We start from the raw sequence: 22,375 nt of genomic DNA, 5'->3' as shown, positions 1-22,375 counted from the left end.
TTTGTAAACAATCCCCAGGCTGTGCCTGGGAGCAGGGGCTGATGGCAGGGCTCCTTCCCAGCTCCAGCCCAAGTGCCTCCTCTGGGAAGGGTGCAGGCAGCTGAAGGTTTGCTTTAAAAATGAAAAAAAAAATGCTTTGGTTACTTTGGCATTGTGTTGTCTGCTGGCTTATCATCATTTATCAACGGGTTAAATGGTTTCTAAGTCTTGAGTGGTTGATGCACCTGGTTTCCTCCTCAAGTGTCATAAATATGAGCCTAAATCTATTGAGCACATTAAAAGAAACAGCAATGAATTAATCCAGAATTAATATTCTTGTTGTGAGCAGAGCTTTATTTTGCTCTTGTGGGCTTCTTAAGTGTGTGTACCCTGATTTCTCCAAACAATAACTGCATTTATACTCCCCATTTTTCATGCACGGGTTATTGCTTTGTTGTAGCCAAACTTTATTAGTCTTACTAATAAGAGAGCAGTTTTAAGAAGAACATGAAACCTATTGAACCGATTTGTTTGTTCTGATTTTTTTATTGTATTTCAAGGTATTGACTTGCACTTATAGTGTATTTTTATTTGTTTGCCCTTTACTTAATACTTTGGCATTAGCATCAGCATTGCCAAAGTCAGCAGCTGGATGGATTTAACCCGTGGCTTCAGGCTTTTGGGGTTTTCACCTTGTTGGCTTCCTGCCATGCAGCTCTTTAAAGATAAAACCCCAAGTGTCTGGTGGTCCCTTCCTTCTGCACCTGCTTTCAGCTACTGATTGAGATGCAGCAGCTGGGTTGTAATCTTAATTACAACATACTCTTAGCTGACCTCAAAAGGTTTTCTCATCCCTTTCTGGAGACAAGACACAGTTTTGAGACCTTTTCACAGAGGTGAGGAAGCTGCTGTAGCTGAAGAGCTGCTCTGCTGATCAATACCACTAGAGGTGTGTGCTTGGCTCCTGGATCTCATTGATTGCCTCAGGTTTCTCCAGGTGTCTGGGGTGTGTTTTTTTCCCTCACCACTTTCTGGTCTCCCATTGCTTCCAGGTAGAGGCTTCCTGTAAGTAGATTTGAGCTTTCCTGTTCTTCTGTCAAATTTCTCTGAAGCCAAAACTCACCTTAAGGTCTTGAAGATGCTGCTCTCGAGCCCAGTTTTTGCAGGATTTTTTTTTGCAGTTTTGAGGGCTTGGCAAGTCTTTGAGTCTATGGACTGGACAAATTGGTTTGAAATGTGGAAATTCAGGAATGTGAAGATTGCTGGGCAGACTCAGGAATTCTACCACACACACTTCCATGATTTTTGGGGGGGAAGGTGCTTAGAGTTTTTCCTTGCTCTTGCAGAGTTTTCCAAGCTAATTCAGGGTTGCAGCCTAAAACCAGTTAATCATCAGCAACGCAGGCTCAGCAACCAGTGCTTCAGGTGAGGTGGCTTCTGCCTCTTGCTTTGGTTACAATAATTGTCACCCTGGGATATCCCTGCCACTGGAGGGTTCTTGTTGTCCCCACAAATTTCCACCACTGGTTTGGAGCTGGAGCATCAAGTGTGCTGGCTTTGGTTATGGCTGAAAAAGATTGAAATATTGTTCCCTAATGAGATAAATTGGGATTTGGCTGAGGTTGGAAATGAACTGTGAAATACATGTAGATTGGATGGCTTCACCCGTCCCCCTCCAGCATTCCACAGAAACCTAATTAGTGCCTTTAAAAAGGAACCTAATTTCCTCTGTTACTGTAATCAGGGGGTTGGGTTTTTTGCTTTTACTGGGAATAACAGGTTGTGAAAAGGAAATACCCATACGAGCGTTGTCTTGGATTTTGCACAAACCTAATTGAATCTGCTAATTTAAATCCCATGCAAGGAGGCTGTGGTAATAAAAGTCCTCCTGCAAACTGTGTGGCAGAGCCACACAGAGGATTTGTGGATTTGTTGTTTGGATCTTCATCCTTGTGGAAACAAGGTGCTGCTCCAGGAAAGGCAGAACCAAAAAAACAATTTTTTTTTCTTTCCCAGTTTCCATCTGTTAGTTTTTAACATAGTTTTATTGGTGCACTTCTTCAAATAGCATCTTGTGTTTGCAGTATGAAGTTGAGTCACCATCCCTGAAGGGATTTAAAAGCAGTGTGGATGTAGCACAAGGGATATGGGTGGCCTTGGCAGTGCTGGGGGAAAGGTTGGACTTGATGATCTTTGAGGGCTTCTTCAAACTGAGCCCTTCTGGGATGTGATGCTGTAAGAATGCTCAAAACTGATGGTTATTTAAAAGAAAAGATTATTTTAGGGGAAACCTTTGGAGTGGTTGTTCCTCCAAACTGTAGAAATGGGTATCATGCTTCCTTGTCATCACAGATCCTGCTTTTCTGGAATTTTGTTACAGTTGTTCAGGTTGTTGTTACTTTCGTCTTACTGTTTTGTAGTTCTCAGACCCAGGTGCTGTTTTTTTACAGTATTTTTTCCAGCTACCTTAATTCTCCTGTAAATATTGATTCTTCAAGTTACATCTCTTTTTGAATTCTCATCCTGTTTTTTTTGTGGAGAGTGTCTGCCTAATGGACATTTGGGTTACTGCACTTCTGGAAAGGTCCTCCTGTCTCTGGGAACTCTCAGCTTTGGGTACATTTCTTGCTTCAGATTTTGGGTTGAAGTGGTTTTGGGTCTGTGTGGTGGTTTCACATTGATTGACATCTGGGGAAGATTCCAAACCACCCCGATTGGAATGCTTCTCTTGTTTTGAGACTCCTGGCTTTTGTGAATAACTTTCCCAGTAATGTGATTTTTTAAAATAGGGAAAAGAAGAGAGGGGAGGAAAGTACAGGGATTATATTTAGGAATATGCCATTCCTTGGAAAAGCAGCTGTCCACCGATGTACAATCATGTGCATCAACCTCTAACATCCAGGTTTGTTTCCCATGGACTCGCCACCCCTAGCAGTGTACAAGGCCAGGCTCGATGGGGCTTGGAGCAACCTGTGGTAGTGGAAGGTGTCCCTGGGATGGAATTGGGTGAGTTTTAGGGTCCCTTCAACCCAAACCAATCTGTGTTTCCATAATATCCCATGTGTGAGACAAGAGGAACAACTGCATTTTTGAGCAGAATTTATGTTCCCTGCACAAAGAGCAGAGACAGAAGGCAAGTCCAAACTTTTCAGTATTTTTAGGAAAGGAAATAAAAAAGCTGCACTCTGAGCTGTCTCTGAGGGCTTGTTTGATGTTCCTGTAGATAATGCTCAAATTAAGTGGTGATCACTCTTGACACAAGCAAATACATACCCCAGCCACTGCACTGCAGAAGAATTTGGCAGAAGGAGATTTTTTTGTGTTCATCAAAAGCACATCTCTTGCAGAAAGACAGTATTTTCTGGATGAAATGGGTTGGTGCTTGTGGAGGGGGTAAGATCTGTTCCTCTCTGCTGTATCTGTTCTTGGTTTGTTGTGAGTGTACAGAACAGATCTGAGCCTGAACCTTGCATTTAATCAGAAAACCCAACCATCAGCTGCTTTATAGCTCTCATTTCCAGTTAATGTTTTGGGATAGATGTATCACCTGGTAAATCTGCAAATAAAGCAAAGCTGTTCCTCATGCAGATGGGGAAAGCGCAACTAAACTTAAATACAATGTTTCAGATAATTGTGTTAAAAGAACCCTTTGGGCAATGATCTACATCTGCAGTATCCACAAGCATTTGCTGACAAGAGAAAGCTTTTTGTTTGGAATTTTGCTGGTTGAAAATGCTGTGTCTCCTCTCTCAATAATTCTTGTAGGATTGACAAATACAGTGGGTGCATGTTAGAGGAGATATAGTTGAAACTAGAGATTAAACGGAAGGGATTATACTTTTACGGGGTCTGTATTTGATTCATACATGTAACACTTTTGGGGAGTGAGAGACAGATTCCCAGAAACAAAGACATTTATTAATTTCAGTAGTTGGGCATTTCCTTGCAGCATATGGAGGTTTGATTTGGTATGGTGCTGACACTGTTGTGTTGTTCATATTCATGAGCTGCCTTACAGGGAATACATTCAGACAGCCTGAATTTTCTTGTCCCTGAGCAGTGTGTTGTGTTGGGGGTTTCTCTAAAGTCCTCACTCCTTAATGCTCACCGTGAGAGTTGTCCTTTCTCACAGGATCCCAGGATGGGTGAGGCTGAAGGGAGCTCAGAGGGCAGCTGGTGGCACCTCCCTGCTCCAGCAGGGCCATCCCAGAGCACAGGGCACAGCATTGTGTGCACACAGCTGTGCCACAGCCCCAGGCAGGAGAGCCCACAGCCTCTGTGGCCAATGTGTTCAGGGCTGGGCAGTGGCCAGGGAAGAAGTTGTGCCTCCTGGCCAGGGGGAATTGCTGCCATCAGGCCCTGCCCGTGGCTCTGGTGCCATTGCTGGGCCCCCGGAGCAGAGGCTGGGCCCTGCTGGGAGCCCTCCCTGCAGCCAGGGCCAGCCAGGCCTGAGGGCCCCTCTCAGCTGGGGCTCCTCTCCAGGCTGAGCAGCCCCAGCTCCCTCAGCCTTTCCTGGGCACCCAGATGCTCCAGGCCCTTCCTTCCTCAGCTGCGCAGCCTCCGCTGGCCCCGCTCCAGGAGCTCCCTGGCCCTGCTGTGCTGAGGAGCCAGAGCTGGACACAGCACTCCAGAGCTGCCTCCAGGGCTGCCCACAGGGCCAGGATCCCTCCCTGCCCTGCTGCCAATGCTCCTCCTGCTGCCCCCAGGATGCCATTGGCCTCCTTGGCCCCAGGACACTCTGCTGCCTCAGGGACAGCTCCGTGTCCCCCAGCACCCCCAGGACACTCTGCTGCCTCAGGGACAGCTCCGTGTCCCCCAGCACCCCCAGGACACTCTGCTGCCTCAGGGACAGCTCCGTGTCCCCCAGCACCCCCAGGACACTCTGCTGCCTCAGGGACAGCTCCGTGTCCCCCAGCACCCCCAGGACACTCTGCTGCCTCAGGGACAGCTCCGTGTCCCCCAGGTCCTTCCCCACAGAGCTGCTCCAGCAGGTCACCCCAGCCTTTGCTGGCCCCTGGGGTTGTTCCTGCCCAGGTGCAGGGCTTTTCCTTCTGCTCTTTCTCTTCCTCAAGACTATTGCACCTTGTTGGGAAAAACTCCTATATGGGAATGCAGGTTGCAGAATCCGCAAGTGTGATTGATGGCAAAGTAACAACAAGCAAATGTAAAAAACACAACCTTATCATACACCTCACCTTCATCTCTGTTGTCCTGTGCCTATATTTTGGATTTCTTAGTGTCATGTTTTTTCTGTGGAAACCCAGAAAAAAAGCTCACTTTTCCTTAATACTCAGAATATTCCCTTTTTCTGAAAAAGGTCTTTTGGTTCTTCCCTCCTTCATGCATCCAGCATTGGGATTTATACAGAATCTGAATGTGCTGAGTTTTCTTATCTTTTCTTTTTTTTTTTTTTTCCCCTTTAGTGTTTTTCTTTGAGATGCAGAACTAAAAACACACGGGATATTTTCCCTCTCTGAGGCTTTTTTTTCCCCAGCATGTTTTGCTATTCTGTGTATATTTTGGAAAATCTTGTGAAAAACGAGGTTCACTCTCTTAATAAATTATAAAAAGTTTAATATAAACAAAAAGACAATTAGGAGACAAAGAAAATAAAGCAAAGGGTTAAAAAGGCCGGGTGCCTTGGTGCATTGCCAGGAACACACCCGATATCTTTGGAACACCCTTTTTATCCCATCCTGCTGTGAGGGTTTAACGAATATTCAAACTTTTCTAAAAAGTATTTTGCTTAGTCACTCCCTGGTTCTACCTTTTTAGAGCATGCTCCATAGATTTTTATTTTTTCTGATCATCATTTTATTTGGGCTGGATTTCCTTTCTCTGCAAGCGGTCAGTGCTGATAACAGTCTGGGCTCCATTGTCCTTCTGCTGATAACAGCTTGGGCCCCACTGTCTTTGCCTTCTGGAGTTTCCTTGCTTTTTGCAGAGGAACATCACTCTAACGTTCAAAATTCTTCTACGCCTAAAACTTGCCAGCAAGAGAAAAAGTGCAGACAAAAAGCATTTAACATATAATATTCATCCCAATACTTGCAAAAGCCAATATCACAATATGGATTTGTAACAAACTGAATTATAGTAGTGGAGACCTGTAGTTCGTATGACTTTGGCTGGACCAGTTTCAGTAAAAATATTCCTGGACACAAATGTTTACTGCTGCAACAGTTGTAGCTGTAGCCTAATGTGGGTTTATGAGACAAAGGAGTTGTGTGTGCCAGTAGTTAGTAAATAAAGAGTTAGTAAATAAAGACTAGCAGTAGAATATAACTACACATAAATAAAAGCAGGAATTTTGGCCACTGGGTTACAGCTGTTGGAGGATTTTCTCCTTTCTTTTTTCTTTAGCTGTGTCAAAGGTCTGTGTGATTTTAGGTCTTTCTGGTGTTTGGGGTTTTTTGCTCCCTTCCTGATGAATTTTTTTTGTTTATTATTCCTTTTTATGATTAGATTGGTAGTTTTGATGTCAGAGGAAATAGCAGAATCTTTCCAAGGCTTCCCTGTAGACCCCTGGATTAATGCATGACAGAGGCAGCAACTTATTGTTAGTTTTTATGACCAACAGGTTCTGCTCAAAGCTGGGCCTTGGTTTTCTTCCCTTTACCTCTCTTACAGATGAACCTTCAGCACATTATTCCTGGTCTACAATTAAGGAAGAGCAGAATTCTTGTGGCTCTTACAGGCTTCCTCTTTCCTTCCTTTAGAGTTTACCAGGCTTTTATTCCTGGAAGTGCCTGGCTGGAATCACTGACTGCCTGTAATCTATCTGCCTGGGCCAGTCTCCAGCAGCTCTGGTGGCAATTCTTTGCTATTTCAGGATTCCCTAAATACCTTTCAGGTCAGGTGTATTGTAAATTTCAAATAATTGGGAAGATGGAGTGGGTTTGCTGCAATCCTTGTTTGACAGACTCAGCAGGCTGTTCAGGTGAGGAGGAACTGGAAATTGAGCTGCCTAAATTGGAGGGTTGATGGATATGAAAAGGATGAAGAACCAGGTAGAACAGGCAAATGGGAACATTGGAAGCTCCCTGTGAATACCTGGGTGTTTCACAGCATTGTTGGTCTTATTCAGAGCTAAAATGATATTTTAATAATAAAGCTTTAACAATAAGAGCTGTGGAGCTCTAACACACTTCACACAAGCAGAAAAAGTTATTAGCAGGGTGATCTTTTTGATGCAGGTTGATTTTTTTTATTTTGTAGTGCTTGAGGGCCTCATTCATGCAGTCAGATGTGGAACAAAATAAAATGTCTGCAAGTCAAAATTGTTGATGTTGAAATTGTAAACAAGCTGTAAATATTTGACTGAAGGTGATCAACCGTTACATAAATTAACAAGGGATGTTATCAACTTCCACAATTTCCCCTTGCTTTTCCCTATTTTTAATGATAAATCTTTGTCAAACATCTTGTGCTTGGGCCACAGGGGCTACTGTGAGCATTGCTTCAGCAACAGGTTTGGGATATGTATTTTTTAAATTGTTTTGTGGGTTTGGTTTGTTTGTTTTTTGTTGTTGGTTTGGTTTTTTTGGGGGGGGCGGTTGGTTGGTTGATTTTTTTTGTTTTGCTTTGGGTTGCCTTTTTTTTTGTGTTGATAGTTATCAACATTATATTTTGATGAGATGAGGAAAACAAAGATTTATATGAGGTATTAAATTATCAGGGTGCTGTGAGGGCTGAGAAGCCAGAGGGTAAATAAGGTTTGTAGGGCTGTGCATGATAAATCAAGTATGATAATGAATTCTAGATTTAGAATGGAAAAATAATACTCAGTTTGCATGATAATGCAGGTCACAAGCAGTACTTTTACTTTCAAATGTTGATTAGTTAAGCAGTTTTTAAAAATGATGTTGCATCCGTGTTTGGGAACAGCTTGTCAGCATCTGTTTAGGGTTCATTTCATAATTTCTCCAAAGGGATGTCAAATGGAGGAATTCTGTTGATGAAATTACTGCAGGCTATTAGTTATGCTCTTGAAATATATTATTACCAATGTAAATAATAGTCATCAGCTACAAGTGGATTGCTCCTCTTACAGGCTGGCTTATTGAAAAAATAAAAGATTGTGGAACTCCTCTGATTCTTCAGCAGAAGAACTGGGCTGGTTTTGTGTTTTCTGTGGGGAGGTGGGAGATGGTCAATGATTGTAGTGGAGGACAGAGGAGGGACCTGCATTTTTTTTCTTCATGGCTCTAATTCTTCATTTCTTTTCCTCCACTAAAGCAACATTCCCCTCATGAAACCTTCCAACCTTCTCCAGTCTCTGGGTTCAGCCACTTTTCCTGCTGTTTTCTGGCAGGCTGACGGGGAGGCCCTTCTGGTGGCTGAAGTTTGAGGAGTGAACATGGAATAAGATGGGTTTTGTCCTCCCCAGAGCAGCTGAAAAAGTCCTGACATAGACAAGTCCGGCTTAGGAACTCACCTGAGCCTTGTTTGGCTTCATCCTCCTTCATCTTCATTTGCAGCTGGTCTGGCACGGGTGAGGTCCTCATGAGCAGACCCAGGTGGCACTGGGTTAACTGGGTGGAGTGGTGTCCCTGTGGTCCCTGCTGTGGCAGGCACAGGACAGCTGTCTCCAGCTGAGGAGAGACCACAGGGAGCAGATGTACCTCAAATGAAACCATTCCGTTTGTCTCCTTTGGCCACACTTTGCTTTGGGCTGAGCTTTCCCTGGCTGTATTCCTTCCTGAGGCACTGCCAGCAGGACCAAGAGAGCAGATGGATTTGGCTGCCTTGTGATACCCTGTCCTGCATTTTCCCTCACCACTGGACATCTTGGTGTATTATGGGATGTGCAGAGCATGGCCAGGGAGGAGGGTGAGATCCATTGCTGGGAAAGGAGCCGGTCATGCTGTTACAGCCATGATCGCCGCCAATCTCCTTGATGAAAATAAGCAAAGCCACATTTGCTGACTCTCCAGCATTTCCTGCCAGTTCTTTCTGAAACATCAGCTTTTGAAAAGAGCAATAAAAATTGTGCAAAGTTCTTGCTTTCACAAATAATCATCTTCAAGTGTGACAGTTGTCATCTCTGTTCCCTCACAGAATCACAGAGCATTTTGCAGTGGAAGGGACTTCAATGTCCACACCACCCTGTGCCATGGGCAGGGGCACCTTCCACTATCGAGGTTGCACCAAGAACCTTTATTTTTGAAGATAGCTAAAGATGTGTCTAAATTGCTGGCTTTTCCATTGCTCTTGAAATGATTTCTGGCCAGAATTTGGAGCAGGTTATTTAATTTTGTGAATTGTTGTGGAATTTGCACATTACAACTTCTTGGCCTTCAGGTTGTTCCTTGGGAAGATGTCAGAGCAGCCTGGACTATGGAATTGGACCCAACTGCTGCTTCTTTGACAGATGTGTGAAGGATCATCTCAATGTGGTTCTTTCACACACTCTTGTGCCACTATGAGAGGAAAACCTCTTTTGTTTTCTCTTCCTACTGCTCAGTGGAACCGGCTCTGCTAAGAAAATCTTTATGGTGCTTGCTAGAAAATCTTTCTGTATCAGACAATGTAGTATTCCATGTCTGCTCAGAAGAAACGGGTGTCTCTCATCTCCCTGCCTCTCTCCAAGGTTTTCATAGAATCATGGAATATCCTGACTCATAAGGATCATCCAAGTCCAGCTCTTGGCCCTTATTGCCTATGACAAGTTCATAGAATTATTTTTTGTAAATATCCAGAGTGAAAAAACTGAATGCAGAAGAGGGATTTATTTTTTGTTTCAGTTCATTTCAGATCTGTCATTCAGTGCCTGCTCACCTACAAGACATATTTAAAACTAAAGAAATCCAAAGATTTTCACCTTCAGGTTGCTTTGGGAACACCTGGACAGTTTTACTTAAGCCTGAAAATCTCCTTTTGAATATCTACCAGTTGGAAACATAAAAATATATTGCCAACTTAGAGTGAGTTGTGAGTTCAACTTTGAATTGTTTTGTTACTGGACTCAAAAATAGACTGTGGAACTCATCTGAATGTTCAGAAGAAGAATTGGGCTGGCTTTGTATTTTCTGTATGAGGGCAAGTTGGAGGGTAGTACCTGGTCAGTGATTCTGGCAGAACCCAGAGGCGGGACCTGCATTTTTCTCCTCATGGCTCTCATTCTTTATTCCTTTTTCCCCACTGAAGCAACATTCCCCTCATGAAACTTTCTGGACTTCTTTTTCATAACCATAAATTGCAAAATAGAGTAAATTCTCTTTTCTCTCTGCCCTCACTTTGTTGAACAAGGTGATTCTACTCTTTGAAGCTCTCAGTATTTTACTAACACGTGGCATTGGAGAGATTCTTAGGTTTTGGGAGACAAGGGAAGAGCCACTCATTTTTGGAGCACTGAACACTTCTCTTGTCCTCAGAGTCTGCAGGAACTCAGAGCAAGATCTTTGCATCAGGTGGTGGGTGGTACTTCAGACAAAGTCAGGGAGTTTTATTTTCTTAATTGGTTCTGATGATTCAGCCTGGAACATGAATCACCCTGGACAGAGAGCTGGATGTTTCCAGGGTAGTAAGAGACAAGTAATTTTAGTTTGCCCCAGAGGCTAAATTGATGTACAGATCAAGTTCAATTAATTTTTATTTTTTTTTTTCACACACACTCCCAACTGTTCATTTTTCTTGTTCTGACAGTTTTATTTACTTGGAGCCTAAAAGGTCTGTCAGCATGGGCTGCCTGGGCATCCTGTCAGTGCCTGGAGGCAGCACCTCCTCAACACATGCTTCGTGTAAAAATGGCTGCCTGGGTCATTGGCTTTTTGATTTATTTAAATTAGAAGATGTTTCTGGTCTCCCCAGGAAGCTGCTTGGTCCCAAACATGAGATCTAAACTTAGTGACTTTTCAGGGAGAGGTTTCTCACCATGTCACATGTTCTGCCTGCATTGGTTTGTGTCCACTGGGGCAAATCTGGGCAAGGTGCCTCAGGAAAAAAAAATAAAAATCATCTTGATGGTTAACATTTTCAGGAGGAATTTCTGTATGGAAAGGGTGCTCAGGGGCTGCCCAGGGGGGTTTGGAGTCCCCATGCCTGGAGGTGTCCAGGGAAGGGCTGGACGTGGCACTCAGTGCTCTGGGCTGGGGACAAGGTGGGCATCGGGAACAGCTTGGACTCCATGGGCTGGGAGGGCTTTTCCCACCTTAATAACTTTAAAACTTCATTTTTTAAATTTTCTGGTTTTCATTTTAGTAGGAAAGCTTGCTTTGTGTTGGGTGCACATGGGATTCTCAGTGTTGGAGATTTTGTTTCTTGTTTATCCTGTTGATGGTTGAACTGTGTGGGAAAGTTTGCTGCTGGATTTCTTGTTTTGTTTTGCACATTTAAAATTTCTGCCAGGGTGGAGATGTTCACTTGATCCTGTGCAGCTCTGAGGGTGGGAAGGAGCTGGCACAGATTCCCAGAGAAGTTGTGGCTGCCTCTGGATCCCTAGAAGAGTCCAAGGCCGGGTTGGATGGGGCTTGGAGCCACCTTGATAGTGGAACGTGTCTCCGTTTCCTTCATGAATTGTTTGAAATCATAATTTCTGATGTTGTTTTGCGTAACTTTTTGGGGTTTTTTTTTAATGAAGTGTTTGAAGTGAGGCAAGGTTTGGGGATTTTCCCTCAGTTCTCACTATTCAAAGCTTTGTTTGACTTGCTGTTCTTCTGTTAGTTAAAATTCAGGGACTTTTTTTTCAAGTGAGGTGGAGTTTAGTTGAGCCTTCCATTGCGCCCTTCCAAATGCGAGTGCGTGCTCTGAAGATTAAAATGCTCTATTAGGGACCGATTAAAACATAAAATCAAATTGTGTACTATAATTTTAGCTCCAAGTTTAGATTAATTAAAAGTTAAATTGCCTATAACACCTTCCACTTTGATACTTCAGTGCCTTCCCATATGATCAGGATAGAACTGGGAAGTTTAAACATTCCATTGAACACACTTTTATGAACAATGAGAATTAAATAGTCAGGTTTGGGTAGTGCACCATTAGGATTACAAGAGGCATTGGTTATGAGAAACATCTTTGTGTTTTACTCTGAAAGTTAATTTAAAGGTGAAAGAAGCATCCAGAATGAAGAATTTTAGGGAACTGTGGTGTCTTAAGCAGTAAAATCATGTGTACAAAACACTTTTGGAAGTGGTTCTATATAGTTTTAGAGACTCAGCATTCACAAGTTACTTTAATGCTTTATTGTCTTTCATACATTCCAGTAAGCTCAAACTTCTAGTCCAAATTTTAAAATTTCAGATACTAGAGATTATTAGAGGGATTATTAAATAGTTTTGAAGGTGCTGAGTGGTGTTGAAAAGGAGCATTGAGCCATTGTACAGTTAATTTTTCTGGGGCCAAGGTCTGTATGTATATAAAAGGCGTTGCATATGCAGCCAAAGATACACTGAACATGCTTTCCTGACTTGTGCTTTATTCTTATTTATTTGGGGCTTTATTTCATCTCATTAAAGACTTTGGGTAAAATCCAGATGTATCTGGAGCATTGTGTCTGGTGGTTTTTCCAACACTGGCCTGTAATGCAGAAATGCAGTCTGGATGGAGGAGGACCTGTCCCTTGTGCCTCTTGCTTCAGAATTATTAATTTTAGCATAATTAATCTGTTTACTAAAGTTTGTCCCTCTCATGCCCTGATTTTCTTCCTCCTTAGAATATGCACCTGGCAAGCTGTTCTCCAGATTTATCACATGTGGTTCAAATGGTCTGAGGAACAAAATGAAGACATTTTTCCTTAAATGCCTGACTGTCCTTGAAACCTGGGGCTTTGCAGCAGACAGCCCTGAGTGGAAATGGATGAGGAGTTTTTCCTCTGCTCTGGCTTTCAGCAAACTCCCATTTTCTTGCCCTTCAGGTAGGAAATGGGGTGTATCCTACGATGAGGTGGAAAAGAGTAGCAGAACCAGAGCAGAGAGTGCTGAAAAGCATTTGAGGAATATTTTTTTTCTTTTTTTTCCCAGCTATTCAAGTATTCCAAATACTGTATTTTGTGTTCTGTTTTTTGGAAACAAGCCTGTTCACAGAAATGCTGGAATTCTGAAGTGCTGCTACTTCTGGTTTTCCCTAGGGAAGAAACTGCTTTTGTATTGCAAACTTAATGGAGCAGAAATTTATGAGCAGCCTGATTTATGCCCTTCTGTTGGGGAGGAGGGATTCAAATAATTGGGAACCTCTGGATGTAGAAACATTCATTTTGTTTCTTCTGTACATTGTGTGATGTGAAATGATCCTCCAAACATCCAGGGGGTCCTGGACAAGCTCCAGAAGTGACCCATGGGAATCTCATGGGTTCAACCAGGCCATGTGCTGGTGCTGCCCCTGTGATCAATCCAGGCTGGGGATGAGCAGCTGGAGCAGCCCTGGAGGAGGATCTGGGGGTGCTGGGGGTGAGAGCTGGGACCCAGAGCCCCCCCATGCCCTGGGCTGAGCCCCAGTGTGGGCAGCAGGGGAGGGGGGGATTCTGCCCCTCTGTCCCTGTGCTCAGGTGAGACCCCACCTGCAGAGCTGCCCCAGCCCTGGGGCCCAGCACAGGAGGGACCTGGAGCTGCTGGAGAGAGGCCAGGGGAGGCACCAGGATGATCAGAGGGATGGAGCAGCTCTGCTGGGAGGAAAGGCTGGCACAGCTGGGATTGTTCAGCCTGGGGAGGAGAAGCTTTGGCGCAAATCGTGGCTTTCCAGGGCCTGAAGGAGCTACAGGAAACGTGGAGAGAGACTTGGGGCCAGAGCCTGGAGTGGCAGCACAAGGGAGAATGGCTTCCCAGTGCCAGAGGGCAGGGATAGATGGGATATTGGGAAGTAATTATTCCTTGGGGTCATGAGAATGACACAGGGTGTCCAGAGAAGCTGTGGCTGCCCCTGGATCCCTGGAAGTGTCCAAGACCAGGTTGAATTAGAAACCAGTTTGTAACAAACAATAATGATTCATACTCCTGACGTAACAGACGTTTCTTTTACTGGTGCCATAAATTCCCTTCTGATGTTCCTTTAGGAAGTGTGGCCTGACAGTAATTAAGCAGTAATTGGTGTATGAAGGGAGGAGCTGTTCCCAGTAGCTAAGGATTGTTAGAAAATAATTTCATTTATCTGATGGTATTTCAGCAGTTCTAACCAATTTCAGGTTTATTGTGTGCCATATGTCCACCCAGCAGGAGTTGGGACTGGGTTTAGCAACTGCAGTTGTTGTGCTTTATTGAATGCTGGTTTTAAAAGCACCTTTTTTTGCTCACCGGGGTATAGGAATATTTTTCTTTCCCTCCCATGTGAGTTGCTCTCTCCCAAGCTTCTGCATAGCTTTTGCTCCATTATCTCATGTTAAAGCATAGGATTTTTGAGGAAAGCGAGGGCTATGGTTTCTGGATTTTTTTCCATAAGGGTGAGTTTTGGTCAGAACTGAGGAGTAGCAACGATGGCAGAGCTTAGCTGAGAGTGGTTTTAGAGGTGTCTTAACTCCCTGCTGCCAACTTGACACACAAACGGGTTACAACCAGCAGCTGCTGCTGCAGATCCATGGGCAAATCTGACACAATATTTGGGTTTTCCTTTATTTTTATTTTTTTTGTGCTTTCTGCCTCTTTCTTCTGTGGTTTAATTTATGAAAGCCAGTCTTGATGGTATTTGCATACAACCCTGACCGTGTACTTCACCTGAGTGGGGAATCCAGGAGTTCTGCTCTTGTTTTGGGAGCACAGGTGTTGAAATGACTCCTCTGTGGGAAGACAAATGATTTGTTTTTGTTGAGGAATATCCCAATAGCCTTTAACTGTTAAAAGCTGACTTAAAAAAATCTCTTTCTACCCAAAAAACTTTTGCTCTTGTTGCATCCCAGTGATGAATGAGCCTGATAGAGAGATTTAGCTCTTGGAACTATTAGAGATGGACATAATCCCTTGTGGTTGGTTTGTCCTCAGCATTCCTTCTGAGATTAATGTCTTCTCCTGGTGGTGATAAGGAGAGCACTGCTTTTTCCATCTCTGAAAGGTGTAGGGAACTGCCTGTGCTGTTGCAAGATGAGAGAAAATGCAGGAATGATTTCCCAGGGAAAGGTCACAGAGGTGAGTTCATGGAAGAGATGAACCAGAAGCAGTGATGGTGAAGTATTGAGAGTTTATTTCTTCCTTGAACATTTGGACTGTATTAAAAGACTTTTCAATTTCTCCACAGAAACACAGGAGGTGGAAAAATATTTTGTTCGTTTTCCTTGGGAATTAGTCCTGTGCTTTCCCCCATTGTTAAGATTTCATGAAATTCAGGGGAAATTCAGCAGAGATTTAATTACAGGACTGTAAATAATTCCTCTCTGAAGAATAACTAAGTGATTTCAGGACTCTCAGCCTGGAAAAGGAAGGACAAAATAAGGATGTCATGGAGCTGTGTAATGACTGAAGGGTAAGGGGGGCAAGGATAGATAATTCCCACCTTTTCCAGTGCATTTCCACTGGGCTATCAACACATGCAATAAGTTGTTACTGGTTTGTGGGGTTTTTTTTTTGTAAATCCTGTTTTTTCAAACTTTATTTTCATGGTTCTAATGATCTCTCTTTCTTTGGATGCCTGATCAGCCATAGCTTTGTCCTCACTGATGACCTTTTGTCTTTGTAAGGCTGAAAAAAGATTTCATGGGTAATTTAATTTTTCGAAAGTGGCTTTTTTTTCCTTTTTTTTCTTTTACTTTTTTCCTTTTCCTTTCCATACACTTGGTATGAAAACTTCTCTTATTGGTGTTAGAACAAGGATATTGATGTCTGTCCTATTGTAGGATCAATAGTGGGGTGTGAAAACTACGCTAAAACCAGAGTTTTCTGCCTCTGTCCCTATTCTTATTTCCAGCACAGGTGAAGTCAAAATATTTTGTAAATAAAGCAAAAAACCTGCTGTATTGCAATGCTTTTTTTTTTTTTTTTTTTTTTCCCAAATGAAACAGGCTCTTATTTGCAGAAGGAAATTCATAGTAGACAATTGATTCTAAAATCTGTATTTTTCTTTGCCTCCTCTGAAGTAAGAATTAAGTTGGAATTCTTTTTCAGAGATCCCACCTTCTGTTTTGCAATTCATCCATTTGTTAGACTTTTTTTAAATGGTGAAGAGAATTTTGTTTTAATACCAAATTTATGCTCAGATTGGCCATTTAATTAACTTTAGACAAAACTTTCATATGAAATAGGAATGGGCTTGGTGTCCTGCCACAAACCAAAATTACTGTGTGTTTTGGGACGCTCCAAATTGGATTTTAGCAATGTTGTGCTGAATTATGCCATAGAATGAGGGGAAGTGGCAGTGTAAGATGATTTTTAAACAGCAGTGGCAGGAGTGATTGAATTGATGAGTGTGGAGATATTTATGTGAAGTTTTTTTGCATAATGAGAAGAGAGTGAGTTATTGGGGGAGAGGATAGCAGTGATCCAGCTCATAAAGGCTGTGCGCAGGAGAATAATTTCATTAAATACTCCACCAGATCAGTAAATCCTTCAGCTGCCTTCTGCAGAGCAGTCAGAGAGTTGGTGTTCTTCTGGGAGGAATTCACCTCCTGTTTCTTCCCTCCTCCCTCCACCCTGACATTTTGCTAAATCAATTTATTGCCTGGCAAAGCCTGCAAACAAAGCCTTCCAAGGCAGTAAAGATCCCATACACTTAGAGGCCTTTTCTGGCAATATTCTAAAAATGCTGTCACTGATCCTTGGGTTGGAGTGCAACCTGTCCTCAATCTCTTGTGGTCAGCTCAGCTCCCTGGGCTTCCTTGTCCTGCTGTTCCCTTTACCTTAACAAGGATTCTCTGTGCTCTGCTTCCTGTTTTTCCCATCAATCCACTGACCTGACCTGGACTTTGTGCCAGGTCTCTGTGACTTTGGGTTCTTTGGTATCAGAGGCCTTTTGTGTCAGTTATCTCCAAGAAGGAAAAAAAAAATCCTTTAATAAATACTCATTTCTTTGCAATTCAGCTTGAGGAAAGGAAGGAATAAATATTAATTTATTGCAGTTTATACAGGTAGGACAAGGATTTGATGTTCTTTTGAAAAATGGAGGGAAGATGTGATGAATTCAGCAATCAGTGCTGGGAAACTTCGGTGCTCTTCAGCTCCTTTGGATTATCCAGCAGAGTTTTAATTCTCAGAATTCTGAACCACATAAATATTCTTGGAGAGTGATTCTGGTCATTCCTTTTATGAGCCCAATTTTGAATTTGAAGTGACTGAAAACCTGATGCCCCTGCCCATGGCACGGGGTTGGAATTAGATGATCCCAGAGATCTTTGCCAACCCATTGTATGATTTTATAATTCCCATAAAGAAAGCAAGATATCAACCCCAAATTCCGGACTCTTTGAGCACTACTTCCTCCTTTCAAGAATTTAGAAGGAGAATTTATTCATTTAGAGGGATAATTATTAATTTGAGTTGGAAAGAAATCTAGGGAAGACACTAAGAAATTGAACAGTTGAGTCATTTTGTGTTCCTAAGGATTGAAAATTCCATTTCTTGTTAAACTTCCAGTTTGGGGCAGAGCTGGTGAAATATCCTGAGCAGAATACTTGGATTCAAGTATTGATTAACATTTTTGGCTGATATTTTCCATATTGGGCAACCTACTCTTCAGAAGACTTCGGGAAATATTTATGTTTGAGAGGGAAGTTGGGACAAAAAAAAAAGACAAAAATCTTAAATGTGTCTTTTAAAAATCAGTTCAATCTCAAATTCTTTTTCAATTCCAATGATGCTGAAAGTACAACACAGTTGCAAAGAGCAGCTGTATGACTTTGATCAATTTCCTGGGTTTCCATTATAAAATGGTGGGGTTTGGGATGAGCTTTGCTCTACCACCACCTGTAGAAGACTTAAGATGTTTTGTGATTAAAAGTCATAAATGTGGTAAAAGTTGCAGTGCTCAGTTGCGAAAAGGCCTTTCCCTGTGAGAGTCTGTTCAAAAACAAGGCTTGTATTGAAGGGCATGAAACAGAAACACCAGGATTTTATTCCTAAAATGGGACTTGAGCACAGAAACCCAACATCCACTTCCATAACTTCCAGTGCTCCAAGGGTTTCCTGGTGGGACATCTGCTGAGCCAAATTTTGCAATCTGCCTGCATCAGATGTGTTTGCAGCCACGTAGGCTGTTTATGATTGCACACTAAGTGATAACTAAAGATGTAGGCTTGCATTTCTGCCTCTCTGCATTTGTTCTATAAAAGTATAAACAATGATTAAAGCATCAGGAAAATGGTTCATTCATAAAAGATTTGAGTAAGAACTCAACAGAACTTGGAAAACACTTCAATTCCAAGAGTGGAGAAGGCTCCTGTGAGAATGTATCCAGAGATTAATTTCAATACAAGGATCATGTGGTTTAGAGCCATGATTGAAATCTCCTGTGCTGAGGTGATTTATGGCTACCTTGTTAACAGGAGGTAGAAGTTGTCCAGGGTAAATCTGCCTCTTGAGGGGGATTTTGAAGAGCTGCTGGCCTCCCACCTCAGTAGGTGTCCAGTCTCAGTGGCCTCTGTTGGCCAAACTGGGTTCTCATGAACTTTTTTCACTTTTTTTCACAGCCTTGCTTGCATTCCTAATTTGATTTCTTCCTTTCCTCCTCAGCATTTCAAAGTGTTGTGGCAGAACCCAAAATCCTGGCATGTGGTGCTGTAAGTCTTAAAAAAAACTGCTCTTACCAAGTTTACAACCATCTGATTCCCTCAAGATGCAATTAATGAGAAAGCACTGAAAATTTAAACTTCAGAATCAGGGTAAGGCTATTCAGCAGCATTGATGTCATTTCTGTGATGTTCTCTACTTCTTTGTGCCACCTCAGACTGTGTCCTCAGGTCAAGTGGCAATGCTTCTGTCTGAATCCTATTTTGGATAATTTCCCAAAGGCCTCTTAACAGATTTTGCCTTGATTTTGATGGCTTCCCTCCAAGGCTAAACATCTCATTGTTATCAGGATATTTTGTCTTGAAAGATTTGTCTTCCCAGTTTTCCCCCTTGGGGAGGAATGCTTCACATCAGTTGTGTGAATTGGGAGCCAGCTCGAGGAAAAAGCTCTTTTCACTGCAGTAACGTATCCCAGGATCACTGAGGCTGGAAAATCCCTCCCAGCCCATGGAGTCCAAGCTGTGCCTCATCCCCACCTTGTCCCCAGCCCAGAGCACTGAGTGCCACGTCCAGCCCTTCCCTGGACACCTCCAGGCATGGGGACTCCAAAGCTCCCTGGGCAGCCCCTGCCAAGGCCTGAGCTCCCTTGCCATGGAGAAATTCCTCCTGGTGTCCAAGCTGAGCCTCCCCTGGCACAGCTTGAGGCCGTTTCCCCTTCTCCTGTCCCTGTTCCCTGGCAGCAGAGCCCGACCCCCCCTGGCTGTCCCCTCCTGTCAGGGAGTTGTGCAGAGCCAGAAGGTCTCCCCTGGAATGTGTTGTCACTTTTGGATAGAGGACATTGTTGAAACAGCTGGATTTAATCCCAAAATTCCCCAAACCTGACTGCCTTATGCTCAGGTGTAGAAACTTCTCTCTTCTCTGTTGTGTGCTGAGGACCATAGTGATGGAAAAGGAGTAAAATTCAGATTAGGTGAAATAAATTTCTCCAGGCAGTTTCTTCACCTTGGAACAAGTGTAGGGAATTGCGAGGAAGCTCACAATTTATGGGCTTTTATATGTTTTACTCAATTTATATCACACAGCTAGGGGGCAAAATCTAACATATCAATTAGCAACTGAATTAAGCCATTAATCTCTTCTGTTCAGCAGATATTCCTCTGATTCACTGCATGTCTTGGAGAGAGGAAATGTGTCCCTGAACCCTATGCTTGAGGTGAGGTGCATGGCACTACAACGGGGGGTTCCCCTGTGGCTCCTGCAGGCAGTTTGCAAAAGCCCTGAAGCATGGGATGTCCTTGTTTTAATCTACATAATTAAATCTATTGTTGTTTGGAGAGGCAACAACTGGGAGTAGAGTGTTTTTTCTGTTCTGATGACTTCCTGAACAAGCCTGACTGTTTAGCTGGCATGAGAAAGATTTCTTTGTGTGGATTCTTGCTTTTATTCCTGCTTGTATTCCTTTAGGACAGAAATATTACAGTGTCATGGGAAAAAATTGTTGCTACAGCAGCTTTGCTGATCAAAATTTCAGCTGATGTCTGTAATGTCTCTTTCTTGCAGCAAGCAATCCTTGTGAATTTTCCTTTTCCATGTCTTAAACTGCCAGAGGGCAGGGATAGATGGGATATTGGGAAAGAATTGGGTGGGGAGGCCCTGGCACAGGATGCCCAGAGAAGCTGTGGCTGCTTCTGGATCCCTGGAAGTGTCCAAGACCAGGCTGGATGGAGCTTGGAGCAGCCTGGGTAGTGGAAGGCGGAACTGGATGGGTTTTAATATCCCTTCCAGTCCAAACCAGTCTGATTCCTGAGGTAGGGTTGGGTTTTTTTGGATTTCTTGTGTTTGATAGAGGAGTGCAAGATCCCCCAGTGTCCTTTCTGAGCCCTTGTCGTTCTCTGGTGCCTCTTTTTTTAAATGATGGCAGCAAAACCTTTGTTTAATGCTCCAGGGGTTTCCTATTGTCCTATATAATGTCATTCTAATTTAGGCCCTCTTCTTCTCCCTCCTAATGTTCCCCAGCATTTTGTTTACTTCAGCTTGGTACCCAGAGCCGCTCCCTGTGCCGCCTCCTCTGAAGGGAAAATAGCTGAAAAGCTGACAAATTCCCAATCCCTCTCTGCATACATGAATATCTTATTTGTCCCAGAGTGCCTTTTTATCCAAATGAAGATTCCTTTCCCAAGCTGCCCAGGTACTAAATGCATTTAGATCCTCACAGAGCTGCTGACAACCCTCTGTTTGTAGCCAGGGCTGAACTCTGGAGCTGGCAGACTTTCACCTGGCACTTAATTCCACACTCTGACACCTTCCCCTCCTCACTCAGCAGTAGTAAAGTGCGTGGGCCAGCTTATCTGGCCTCTTAGCTTGTAGTTTTCTCTTGTTTTTACAACTGAATTGCACTAAAATGGTGTTTCCCGCAGTTCAGCCTTTTATTTTGGACAGCCAACCTGACACCCCACGGTGCTTTCCTTTCTCTCCCATCTCTCTTTACACGTTTTAGGAGAAAAGCCACAAAAATTGAGGGAAAAATTCAAAGTATCCCTAATCTCAGGCCTGCTGCCAATCCCATGGAATACGTGCCTGGATTGAAGTCATCTCTTCTGACACTGAATGAAGACTAATTTTATCTTCTCATTTCATCTTTAGAATGAATGTTTCTTGTAAATCTGTTGTTGTGTTCTTGCTGCCACGGCCTTTTTTGTCCCTCCCCATCCTGGCAGCCTCAGGACACTGTGGACAAAGCCCCAGGAAGAGACACATCACTTCACTGGGCACTGCTTACCTGTAGTTACTTTTCTGCTGCAAACCACAGGAATGCCTCTTCCCCTTTCATCAAAGGAGCTGTCTCAGTATCATGTCCAGAACTCCACCCTCTCTCCTATAGGAATAATCGTGACTTCCAAGTCTGTTCCCCTTCCCTGACTTCAGCAGTGGACAGGAGTCTGTGCTGGGTGTCACCAATTCTCAGCAGCTGCTGTTTGGTGACATTAGCAGTCACACTGGCATCTCTCAGGTTCACCCTTGTGCTTCTGAGGTGGTAAAATTCCTTCTTGAAGTGTTGTGGACAGAGCATCTTCCAAGATGGATTGGTACTGCTCATTCTTCTGTGGGAAAGTAAAGCCATGGCCCAACTGCCCATCATGAACTTTGTCTTCTGTGTTTTCCTTTCACCTGAGTGCCTTGGGTACCCTCTCCTCCATGCTCTTGTCTGATTGTGAGGAATTTTTTATCCTGGGGTCTCTGCTGCTGAACCTTGGGCCAGTTTATATTGCTGCAGGTAAAAGAGGTTTCTTCCCTCATTCATGGAGCTTCATTTATCATCACAGGATCCCAGAATGGTTTGGGATGGAAGGGTTAAAGCCCATCCAGTGCCATCACCTGCCATGGGCAGGGACACCTTCCACTGTCCCAGGCTGCTTCAAGCCCCAAAGTGCAACCTGGCCTTGGACACTTCCAGGGATCCAGGGGCAGCCACAGCTGCTCTGGGCACCCTGTGCCAGGGCCTGCCCACCCTCCCAGGGAACAATTCCTTCCCAATATCCCATCTATCCCTGCCCTCTTTCAGTTTAAAGCCAAACTGCCTCATCCTGGCATTCCAGGCCCTTACCCAAACTCCTTCTTCAGCCTCAGAGATTCAGATCTGATGCCTGAACTTGTGATAATACCCTGACAGGAATGTGGTGCCTCAGTGAGGTGCCATGGGGAGTTCACTGAGTGTCCACACTGTGCTGATTGTTTCCAGCCTGTTCAACTTCATCAGCTCAACCTAATGTATTCTAAACACCAGGTTTTTTAATGGAATTCATGGAAATGTCAGC

General features: G+C 43.5%; 1 protein-coding gene across 9 annotated transcripts in view; it reads left to right on the top strand.

Moving 5' to 3' along the window:
• The window catches only part of PCDH15 (protocadherin related 15), a 532,955-nt gene that overhangs the window by 226,189 nt on the left and 284,391 nt on the right, over positions 1-22,375 (top strand). For 2 of the 9 annotated variants that reach the window (XM_086900045.1, XM_086900040.1), the window contains exon 2: positions 18,564-18,712. The exons of 6 other annotated variants lie outside the window; for them this stretch is intronic. The gene's annotated coding sequence lies outside the window, so the exon portion shown is untranslated. Of the gene's footprint in view, positions 1-18,563; positions 18,713-19,706; positions 19,774-22,375 lie in introns of all 9 variants that reach the window. One more of the 9 variants, XM_086900042.1, reaches the window with a different exon arrangement.

This window comes from Cyanistes caeruleus, chromosome 8 (genome assembly GCF_971803275.1).
Source record: "Cyanistes caeruleus chromosome 8, bCyaCae1.hap1.1, whole genome shotgun sequence".
Taxonomy (NCBI): Eukaryota; Metazoa; Chordata; class Aves; order Passeriformes; family Paridae; genus Cyanistes; species Cyanistes caeruleus.
The sequence above is the reverse complement of the archived record's forward strand: the minus strand, read 5'-3'. Positions and strand labels throughout refer to the sequence as shown.